At 34.7% G+C, this 10740-nt stretch overlaps 2 pseudogenes; one reads left to right on the forward strand and one right to left on the reverse strand.

Moving 5' to 3' along the window:
* The first annotated feature begins 745 nt into the window (after positions 1-745).
* LOC138822607 (ankyrin repeat domain-containing protein 49 pseudogene) lies at positions 746-1407 on the forward strand (annotated as a pseudogene).
* Positions 1408-2098: 691 nt separating this feature from the next.
* Positions 2099-2195, reverse strand: LOC138822634 (U6 spliceosomal RNA; annotated as a pseudogene).
* Between the last annotated feature and the right edge of the window lie 8545 nt (positions 2196-10740).

Here is a 10740-nt window from a genome sequence, read left to right on the forward strand (position 1 = left end):
TAAAATTGAACTTTACTCCAACAAAATGAATACCAGGAAACTATCACTTGGAATATGTGAGTGGAAGTCAAAAGGAAGGAATAAAGAGAGTTATGGAGGAGGAGCCTGAAGGTATAATATTCAATACAGATAGTATGAAACTAGAAAAAATTAAAATGGGGTGAGGTTTGGAAGGGTGTGGAAAAGTTATATAAAGATCCATTTTACTTTAAAAAACTGATATGTTGAATGAAAATTCCCTTGTACAAGTATTTAAGATAATAAGAATATAATTAAAACAATGGAGACATCTGATCTTAAATTCTATTTCCATCTCTTTTAAAAAATAAATTTATTTGCTCTATAATTTGATGAGAGGGATGGATTTTGTGGGTAGCTAAATCATTGCACATCTGTCTCTCTCTTCCTCTCTCCCTTTCATGGTTCTTATAAGTAATATGATTGCTCCATAATTATCATAATTTATTTTGCTTTTATATTTTTGGTTGCATCATTTCACTTTCTGCTCTGCCATATCCCAATTCATTTACATAGAAGACATTATTTCCTGTTTTCTCATTCTTAGAATAAGCTGCACAAGAAGAAAACACTGGTCCTCATTTTCAGTCTGTACCTTTAAATACGGAGGAAAATCTTTCCTCTGCTCTCTACCAATTCCCTACTCTCCAGTTAGAATAATTTAGAATAGTAAAAATGAAAAAAGAGAAAATAAATAATAGTGAAAAAAACAGATGCAGCAAATTCACCAGATTTTTCTGACCATTTCATCCAATGTGAACTATTGGGGAAATACATGGACAGCTCATTCTCACTGGCACTCAAAGTCTCTGGTTAGGCAATTCTGATGAAGTTGAGGAACAAGATGAAAAAGTGAGAAATGGTATCAATTGCAAAAAAAAATGAAATAGTATCCAAGCAAATTTCTTCTTTGTTCTGCTGAAAACAATAACTTTACTACAGTGCAGAGACTACTTTCCAAAAAGGTCACTCATGTGATTACTAGGGATGACGATGAGCATACCCCTCTTCATCGAGAAGCCTACAGTGGACACTTAGATATTGTCCATGAGTTGGTGGCTCAAGGCAGATATTCATGCAATAACTGCGAATGGCTGGACATCCCTGCACAGTACTCATACATGGAATAATAACAGAGTGGCTTCTTTATTTCATCATGATGCAGATACCAATGGCCAAGTTAAAGGCTTCTTGACCCCCATGCATCTTGCTGCTGGGAATAGATATAGCAATGATACGCTGGATCTCCTTCTATTGAACCATTATATCAAGCCAGGTCTGAAGCACAACTTGGAAGAAACTGAATTTGATATTGCCAAAAGGATAAGTATGTATCACTACCTCTTGGAAGTTGTGGAAAGCTGTACAAATTGTTCTCCTAAGTCCTAATGGATCAGTTAATTTTCTTTAATTTCAAAATTGCCACTCCATCCTATGTGACCATAGAAAATATTTTCACAATACAAAGCAACAGCAATACCTTACTTTAAAAATTCATGTATTCCATGGTATTCTTCCAAGTGAATTGCCTGACTTTGATGTCAAAATATATTTGAGTTGTTTGTATACATCTATAATGATTTCTATAGAGTTTGTGATTTTTTAAATCAGAAAAAATTTTAATTTATCTGTTGAAATGAGTAGTACAGAAACTAAAGATATTTCTGGTGCTTGTCTGAAAAAGTATATTTTAAAATATTTAATATTCTGTTTGTATAATGTCCATAATCTATTTCATTCGCTCCTAGATATAATACTTTGAATTCGACATTGTTTTATAATACATACGTTCATTAATAAATGTGTCCTTTCAGATTGCATTCCATATAGAAACATTTTAAAATTCTTTTAATTCCTAGGTCCTTATAGAATTTTATTTCTTTGGGATAAAATGACAATGTTATTTATTTAAAAAGTTTTATAAAGGTTATGCTATGTAAAGGCCTTTCTAAAACGGTGAAGATTGAATACACTGATGTCAAACTAACTTTTATTTCTATGAATTACATATATTATTACACTTGTATATTTGTAATCAACTTTTGAATAACTGTTTTTCATTTCTTGCATCTGAAGAATGAAAAATATGGAATACTTCACAAATTTTCATATCATCCTTGTGCAAGAGGCATGTAAATCTCTGTATTGTAATTCGGGTAGACCTGCTGCTGAAGCATGTAGTATCCTATAAACTTAAGTAATCAATGATGCAATCTTAAGACAGGTATATATCCTTAGTTGCCTATTTGTAACAAGGAAACCTTATTGTTCCCAAAATTGTTATTCATCTTATTTCTGTAAAATTCTGTGTATGGTGGAAAAAACTTATGTTGTTTGTTCGATTGCTCACATTTGCAAGTTTTTGTAAATGACTATTTTAAGTCTTTTTCATTTGAAATTTGATCATACTTTGAAGCCGTTATAGATAGGTGCAAAGGTGATGGATTTTCAAGTACTTATTTATTAACTGATTTAGCTTTGTGGAGCTAATGGATTAAAAGTAAGCCTTGCTTAAGAGCTACTTCTAAATTTCTGCAGCTTAAAATTTCCCAAATGAGGTCTTGCTGGCACAAATATCTCCTTGACCTTTCACCCTTGCTTCATGTAGGAACAGCCCAAACAGAATGTCTTACCCTGACAGCATAGATTGTCTTACTGGAGCAAAACTAATCTTAGTTACAAGGGATTATATAGAGACAAACAGTTCAGACAGAACTGTTCGGACTAGAAGGTATTTTTTCAAAATATAACTGCTTATTACACCCTACCATTTCAAAAGTAGCTAAAGCCAAGAAGGTGAAAAAATTGTTCATATGCATGATTACCTAATGTCCTGGCCTGACTACCATCCAACCAGGCAGGAAGTTACACCACTGATTTTCTATCACCAAATATATTCCATAGCTCCAGGAGAAGTCCATATGTTTCTCCTGGTTATTAGGCCTTAAATTGGTAGTGTTTTAACCACAGTGTTTCCTCTTGCCTCTAAGCTGTACATCCCCGAATGGTAAAGCTTTAGTTCTAATTCTCCTAAACAATGAGGTAGAGGCAATGGAATAATACTTTAAAACAGTTGCCTTTGATTCCCTAACCACAACGGAACAATGCAAAACATTTTCTTATAGATAATTATATATTTTATATTTATATGTGTTGATTTTATATTTCACACAGTGGATCTTACTGGAATTAATTGATAATTTGACAAATTAATTTATATTATTCCAATAAATAGATTGGAATATAAATAATCAGGATTAGAATATATATTAGAATATAAAAAGTATCAATGCAATGTTTTCGGTATAAACTTGTGATACTTTCTACGTGTTCTTGGTCTTCTGAATTCACATGGTAAAAAAAACAATGTTGTTTTCCTCTAATCTATGAGGGATTTTACTCTGCTGCTCTGTTTATTGTTTTAACTCGCTGGTCCCAAATTGTTTTTCTCCATATTTCTGAAGCATTCCTACTGATTATACTCAAATTTTGCTGATATGATGTCTAAAAGGTATTATTCTTCTACAGGATCCATGGGTCCTAGGATCCCAGGTCCCAGTTATCTGCATCATCAGATAACTAGGGCAAAAGTTCCCACCTATGCCCATGCAACATGCCAAGAGAAAGTAATTGAAGACCCATCTCAATTTCTCATTTCTTACATTTCAGGGCCCCAATTCCTTGAAATGAAGGAATTAGCAGTGAGCAATTGGGAAATGCAAGACAACTTAAAATGCAAGATGAAATCACAAAATGTGAAAGTACAGTAATTCAAACTTTCAATTTTCAGATGACCATGCCATATGAGTGGAAAAGACCACAAATGTCACAAGATTATTTGTAATACCGTTCTCCTAATGATTAATGAATGATTTCAGTCCAGTATCAGCAGGCTAAAAAATAGTTCCTGAACGATAGATCCATAATTGGTTTACCAATGCTAGGAATACTTGACATAGAGGTCAAATATAATTCAAAAAACATTAATTGAGAAGATCCTTAGTGCTTCAAAACACTGTTACTTCAGTAAACTTGGTTCTGTAGTATAAAAATGTCATTCTCAAATAAATGATAACCTACATTTAATCTGCTGAAAGTATATTCCTTTTCAAATAAACTTTTAAAAATCACATTTGCCAAAATAACACTTTACAAGTGATCATATTTAGTGAGGTTACTAGTATTTCAAGTGTAGGGAGCAAGTTTCAATAGAGTTGATTTATTCACCCAGCACTAATGCCAAACAGGTTCAACCATTCATTAAAGTGTAGGAATAGTACCCCCCACCATTTGTGTTTTTCAGTAGGTACCTTCAAAAATTTGTTAAATAGTTCAGCCTCCAATATTTCAAACCAAAACATTAGCTAATAAAGTAAATTTCATAACATAAGTACATTTTAAAAAGTCATGAATAGTTGCCTTATCATATGGTGTTTTATGTTTTCCCTATATGTCTAACATAGTAAGAAATATGACTTTAAGTCTTGAATATGGGTACTCATCAGAGATTTGACAAACATACAATCTGTCTTCTATTTCTATCATATTCCTCTACCGTAGTAAATTTGATATTTCTTCTTTTGCCAATACTTATAGTTAGTTGAAAATATCCCAGGTAAAATAAAATAATCACACACCACTGTACAAAGCCATTTATAAAAACTGGTAGTTAGGAATACATTCTAAGCCATTTTTAAACTTTCTTGTTGACTACAGATTAATCTTCCAAATGGAGGGCAATGAAATCATGTCTAGGTGCTTCATGTCTCCAGTCTTGCAAATTGTTACTTCAGATGAATGAATTATGGAAATATAAGCTGACATCAGTTCAAGTATATGCAGAATTGAAACTCCATGGAATGTATATAAACCTTTCAAAGTACTAACAGACAGTTTAACAGAATGAGTATCAGGAAATTGAATTAATAGTAATAATAGTAAAGGAATAATAATAAAGCCATAGAATGAACGAAGAATGGAACAAGGGGCAAGTACAGCTAGAATACTTAATATACACATGTGAGAAAGGAAGTGGTAAATCAGAAATAAATCTTGTAGAAGGGGTTGGTTGAGAATGATAGAAGGAGTGACTCTGATCCCGGAACATTGGACAATTAGATGGACATTTTTGTAACACACTTTCACAACTTTTTGAAATTCAGTGAAAAAACACAACAAAAAACAAAAACACACAAAAAGCACAACCAAACAGCAATCTCTATAGAGTACGATTATGACCTCTCAAAATTTTAAATAGTTAATGAAGGACAATCTTGGGAAAAGCATACAAAGCTGTTCGAAGTGAGCAATTTGTGGTAGAGGAGAAATTTTAACAGATTTAAATAGACTGTTTAAGGTTATAAATCACCTACATCTGCTGCAAATATTTTCTTCTGCGAGTTCTCTTGGTCTGAAAGGATATTCCAATCCTGAGCGACACTTGATAGCTTGTGAAGGTAGAATGGAAGAAACAAGATCAAGAACCCATTAATCCATTGGAGAGGAAACAGTCGTCTACGTTTTCTCTCATTTCTATTGACTACTTTTATTCATAAGTTAAAGTCAAGTGATTTGAATTAAATATTTCCTTCTTTGTTCTGGCAAAGTAATTGGTCAAAATAATTCACTAAATATTATTAGCCTTTTTTTTCTATCATGCTGTTTTCTTGTCCAAGCGAGTCCATTACACTTCCCGCTTGCATTTGGTTGCCACAGAAACCCAGCATCAATGTTAATGAGGACAATCTCTAATGTAAAACTTTGTCTCCAAAATACCAGTCCAAGAAGCTGTGATCACAAATATTTAGCTATACATTTTTCTTTTTTCTTTTACCTTGAAAGTCTTCTTTGTCTAAAGTGCCCTCAAAAATAAGTACTCTGCCAATTTTTGGATCAATCACTTATAACCTCAAAGATATTTTGCTAACAAGATGCTTAGAGGAAACCGAAGAATACTGCACTTTTATCTTCTCTCTTAAGACTCTCCTTAGATACCATGTCAGGAACAGTGAAGTTATTCTTTACAAAATTATTTCAATAGATTATTTTTTTCTCTTCATCTTGCATTTGCTCAACAAGATGTATGGAGAATAATAGAGTTGAATCACCCATACCATGGATGACAGTGTCTTTCACAAAAGGACAATGCTCCTATGTCCTATTTCTCTGTCCTCCTCTTAGCTCTTGCCTGATTTCCAACTAATCACAGATTCTTAGCTTCAAGTCTAATGAAGGTGAAGGACTATAAGGACTCCCCCATTGCTACATTGTAGGGCTAGATCTCTGGCAGGAGGTAAGTGTGAACGACGCACTCAAGGAACACACGTTGGGAGAACAGGCTTAAGCAGTTCTGGTTTATTTCTGCACAAGGGTTGGGATTTTATAGCTCCAACTTTCCCAACCTCCTGAGTCCTTCCCAGCCAATTACTTAGCGGGGAGTTGATGATGGGCACTGCTTGGTGACAGGCACTGATTGGTCCCCCGGGGGCATGTAGGGAGCAGGGACAGCTCATGGCAGGAAAGCTAGGCAGACGTGCCTGTGGGTCACGTCTCTATGAGCAGGAAGTGTGCTTCAACTGCTACTCTAGCTGACTCAACCAGATCTGACCGGCTCTACCCACAAATTTTCCCTTTTCTTTTAAAAGGACCGTCATTATGGTGACCCGTCATTGGAGTCATTTTTGCCGGGAGTGCAAGCATTTAATAATTCCTAGGAGAGTAAGCCCTACATGTGCACGGCCTCCCCAGATGACCAGAGAGGATGGCGAAAACCATTGTTGTAACTTTTTAAGCACATCTTCTAAAAAGGAGACAGCGGGAATAAGCTGAATGGTGGTCTGGTTTAGGTGGGTAACATCATGCAGCAGGTTTTGGTTGAAGTTTAAGTACTTAAGGGACTTAGGGCCTTTGAGGTAGTTACTAAGTTCAGTGAAATTGGGTGCGGGAGTGGTAAGCTGACCGACAGAATTAGTCAAAGCATTACATAGTCCTCCTTGTTGTAATCAAAGAAACGTAATCTGTTCTTGGAGCAAGTCTATTTGTTGTTGGAGCACAAGGAGGCCTCCCTTAAGATGATTGGCAACTTGTAAATGTTATAATTCTATGGATGACAGTTGAGGGATGAGCTGGTTTATCTGTTGCACGGTGGACACGCTTTGGGACAGCAATACAGCCGCGGTGGTAGCTGAAGCCACTGTAGCGATGATTGCGGACCCGATTGCAAGGATCAATCCTACTGCTCTTTTAGTGCACGGATGAATCAAATGAATCTGGGAAAACTGAGAGTCATTAGTAGCCAGAACAATAAATGGGGGAACACGTACCAAACCTGCAAAAGGATATGAGTCATTGGGTTGCCAGTGATTGCTGAGAGTGCAAGTAGCGGAGGAGTTGTCTCCTAGACAAAAAAAGAACGGGGCTCTAACCACTACCATTCCTGACACCTGGTCATATCCAGATCAGTTACAGCGACGAATATTGGCCAATAGGAAAGGGGACAAAATGAGGCAGGAATGTGATGATCAAACGATTGGCATGGGGGGGTCCTAGGTCTCCCAATCGTCCTCCTGAAGAGTCATAAAACTCCTTTAGATTTTGAGGTTTGGGATCCTTTTCAGATTGGTTGTATATAGCTGGGTCTCTACCCTTAAAAGAGTTTTAAAAAAACTATGAAGATGAAGCAGTGGGTGAGGCTTCAATAGCCAAGAAGCTGTGTTTAATTGGAAATCAGGAAAGAGCTGAGAGGAGGACATAGAAGTAGGACACAGAAGCGTTGTCTTTTTGTAACAGACCTGTCTTCCAAGGTATGGGTGATTTACCTCTATTCTTCTCCATACATCTTGGTGAGCAAATGCAAGAACAAGAGAAAAATAATATATTGAAATAATTTTGCAAAGAGAAACTTCACTGTTCCTGATATGATATCTAAGGAGAGTCTTAAGTGAGAAGATAAAAATTGAGTATTTTTTGGTTTCCTCTAAGCATCTTGTTAGCAAAATATGTCCTTGAGGTTAGAATTGATTGAAACAAAAAGTGATGGAGCACCTATTTTTCTGGGCAATTTAGACACAAGAAGACTTTCAAGGTAAAGGAAAAAGAAAAAAGTTAGCCAAGTATTTGTAATCACAGTTTCTTGGACTGGTTTTCTGGAGACAATTTTTACATTAGATTTGTCCTCATTAACATAGATGTTGTTTCATGGCAACCAAATACAAGAGGAAAGTTTAATGGACTCGCTTAGTCAATTAAACAGCATAATAAAATAAAATGGCAAATAACTTTTAGTGAATTATTTGACCAATTACTTTGCCAGAATAAAGAAGGAAAATGTAATTCAAAATGAATTGACCTAAAAGTATGAATAAAATGTAGTGAAGAGAGATGAGAGGAAAAAATAAAGGATTTTTTTCTCTACAGTGGAGTAATGGGTTCTTCATTTTGTTTCTTCCATTCCATTTTTCCAAGCTATCAATTGTGGCTCAGGACTGGAGTATCAAGTTCAGACAAAGAGAACTCATAGAAGAAAGATAATATTTGCAGCAGATATATGTGATTTATAACCTTAGATAATCTATTTAAATCTGTTCAGAATACTCCCCTACGCCAAACTGCCCTCTTTGAACATCTTTGTTTGCTTTTACTAAGACTTCCCTCCATTAACTGCTTAAAATTTTTGAGAGGTCATATTCATACTCCCTACAGATTGCTGTTTGGTTGTGTTTTTTATGTGTTTTTGTGTTTTTTAACTGAATTTCCAAAGGTTGTGCAAGTGTCTTACAATTAAATATGTCCACCTAATTATCCATTGCTCCTGGATCACAGTGACACCATCTATCATTCTCAACCACTCCATTCTCCAAGATTTATTTCCGATTTACCACTTCCTTTCTCAAATGTGTACATTGAGTATTCTAGCTGTACTTGCCCCTTGTTCCATTTTTCATTCATTCTATGTCTTTACTATTATGGCTCTCTGGTTTCAACTTCCTGATAGTCATTCTGTTAAACTGTCTGTTAATATTTGAAAGGTTTATATACATTCCATGGAGTTTCAGTCCTGCACATACTTGAACTGATGTCAGCTTATATTTCCATAATTCATTCATCTGCAATAACAATTTGCAAGACTGGAGACTTGAAACACCTAGACATGATTATATTCTCATCCATTTGAAGATTAATCTTTAGTCAACAAGAAAGTTTAAAAATGGCTTTGAATGTATTCTTAACTACCAGTTTTTATAAATGGTTTTGTACAATGATGTGTGATTATTTTATATTACATGGAATAAAACTTTCTACTACCTATAAGTTTTGGAAAAAGAAGGAAAGTAACATATACTAATATAGAAGAATATGATAGAAATAGAAGATAGATTTTGTCACATCTCAGATGAGTACCCATATTCAAGACTTAAAGACATATTTCTTACTGTGTTAGACAGAGGGAAAACAAAACAGCATAAGATAAGGCAAGTATTTGTGACTTTTTAAAATGCCCCTTATTAAGTGATGAAATTTACTTTATTAGCTAATGTTTAGGGTTGAAATATGGGAGGCTGATCTATTAAACAAATTTCTGGAAGGCACCTACTGAGCAACACAAATGGTGCGTGGTACTACTTTTAGACTTTAATGAATGGTTGAACCTGTCTGACATTAGTGCTGGGTAAATGAATCAAGTCTATTGTAACTTGCTCCCTACACTTGAAAAACTTGTAGTGTCACTAAGTGTCATCTACTTATCAAATGTTATTTTGGTAAGTGTGATTTCAAAAAGTTCATTTGAAAAGGAATACACTTTCAGGAGATTAAATGTAGGTTGGTTTGAGAATGACAACATTTTTATACCACAGAACCAAGTTGTACTAAAGTACCAGTGTTTTGAAGCACAAACGATCTTCTCAATTAATGTTTTGCTGAATTAAATTTAACCTCTAAGTCATTTTCCTGACCATGGTAGATCAATCACGGATCTATCTTTCCAGGAACTATTTTTTGGCCCACTTATGCTGGACTGAAATATTACATTAGTCATAAGGGGAGGGGTATTAAAAATAATCTTGTGACACTTTCTGATCTTGTTCACTCATATGGGCTGGTCATCTGTCAATTCAGGTTGAAATACAGTAATTTCTCTCGATTTTGTGACTTCATCTTTCATTTTAAGTTGCCTTACATTACACAATTGCTTGCTGCTAATTCTTGTTTCTCAAGGAATTGGAGCCCTGAAATATAAGAAATGAGAAATTGAGATGGATTTTCAGTTACTGTCTGCTGGCATGTTGCGTAGTCCTAGGCGAGAAGTATTGCCCCTGTTATCTGATGATGCAGGTAACTCAGCCATAAGATATTAGGACCCATGGGTCTATAGAAGAATAATGTCTTTTAGATATAATATTAGCAAAATTGGAGTATAATATGTAGGAGGAATGAATCAGAAATATGGAGAAAAACAGTTTGGGACCAGTGAGTTAAAACAATAAACAGAGCATCAGAGTAAAATCTCTTATAGATTAGAGGAAAACAACATTTATTTTTAACAATGTGAATTCAGAAGACCATGAACACTTAGAAGGTATCACAAGTATATACCGAAGACATTGCATTGATACTTTTTATATTCTAATATATATTCTAAACTTAATTATTTACATTCCAATTCTATTTATTGGAATAAATAAATATCAATTTATTTGTCAAATTATCAATTGATTCTAGTAA

Source organism: Dipodomys merriami, unplaced genomic scaffold, assembly GCF_024711535.1.
Source record: "Dipodomys merriami isolate MVZ:Mamm:240054 unplaced genomic scaffold, mDipMer1.0.p SCAF_113, whole genome shotgun sequence".
NCBI classification, from domain to species: Eukaryota; Metazoa; Chordata; class Mammalia; order Rodentia; family Heteromyidae; genus Dipodomys; species Dipodomys merriami.